Here is a 1,200-nt window from a genome sequence, read left to right on the forward strand (position 1 = left end):
CTGACATAAATGGAAATCACCAAATTTCCACCACACAACCACGAAAGCTATTTGAGGCGGGAGCCTTTAAACGCTTTTTGTTTCGGAAATCAGTTAATATACAGGCTTTGACTGTTTATATTTTGTCTAAGGAAGCGAAATTAACTATATAACATTACGGCATTTGATTTCCGTGCCTATGAATCCACTCAGCTGGGTGTGTCCACACTCTGGTACTGAATCTGTCCTGTCTTTTTTTTTTTTTTTGGCCCACCCCCACCCCCCCATCTTTGGAGGACAACTTTGTTTTTATAACAAATAATGGATCAAATAATAACAATTCCGTATAATATAGTGTGAAGTGATAATTATTGGGGCTAGGTGGACCATGAGAGGATAGAGTATAGAAGAGGGGAGAAGAAAAGAGGGGGAGAGAGAGAATAAAAAAGGAAAAGACAATGTGCAATATAGGATAAATGTACGGAATGTAATTGCCAGCGAGGGTAGAAAGCTGCGACAACATTCCCCCAGAGGCCAGAGGTAAGCAGAGAGAGACCCGGGAATCCCACCCACCCTCGGCCCCCCAGGAGCTGTGGAGTCCCAGGGCCGCACTTCCCAGTGACCCTTGCATGCCCGCCCCCGCAGTCGGGAGAGGGAGACCCCGGACAGCGCCCCCCCAGCCAAGGAGCGCAGGACCAGGGGAACCAGAGGAAACAGAGCCCACCCCCCTTGGGCCAGCAGCAAAGTCCCAGCGCCACTCGCCCCCGGGAACCACCCCCCACCCAGCAGGGCCCCCCTCCCGCCGAGGAGCTCCGAGCCGCCCCGGACCACAACCACCCAGGGGAGCGGGCCAACCGCCGCGCCGGAGCACCAAGCCGGGCCCCGGAACCCCAAGGCATCCCATTTAGGATGCACTTAATGTAATACAATTTCTTTGGTGGTCTTAGACGGACCGTTTAAATGCTATTGAAATTATTGCAAAAAACGCAGAGTGCGCAGATCTCTGGGGCCTTTACAACTGCCACTTGCGTCCGTGTTAAGGTCATTTGTAGACGGTGCCTTAGACGTTGCAGTGGTGACAGCAGTATATTTTAAAAGAACACGTTTTTAAAATACATCTTATTCCTGTTTTGGTTGCTAGAAATAAGAATTTGCATATTTTGGCACTTTTACCTTGAAGAAAGAATTCTGAATATGCGAACGGGAAACGAACTTTACCAA

This window comes from Brachyhypopomus gauderio, unplaced genomic scaffold (assembly GCF_052324685.1).
Source record: "Brachyhypopomus gauderio isolate BG-103 unplaced genomic scaffold, BGAUD_0.2 sc94, whole genome shotgun sequence".
Classification (NCBI taxonomy): Eukaryota; Metazoa; Chordata; class Actinopteri; order Gymnotiformes; family Hypopomidae; genus Brachyhypopomus; species Brachyhypopomus gauderio.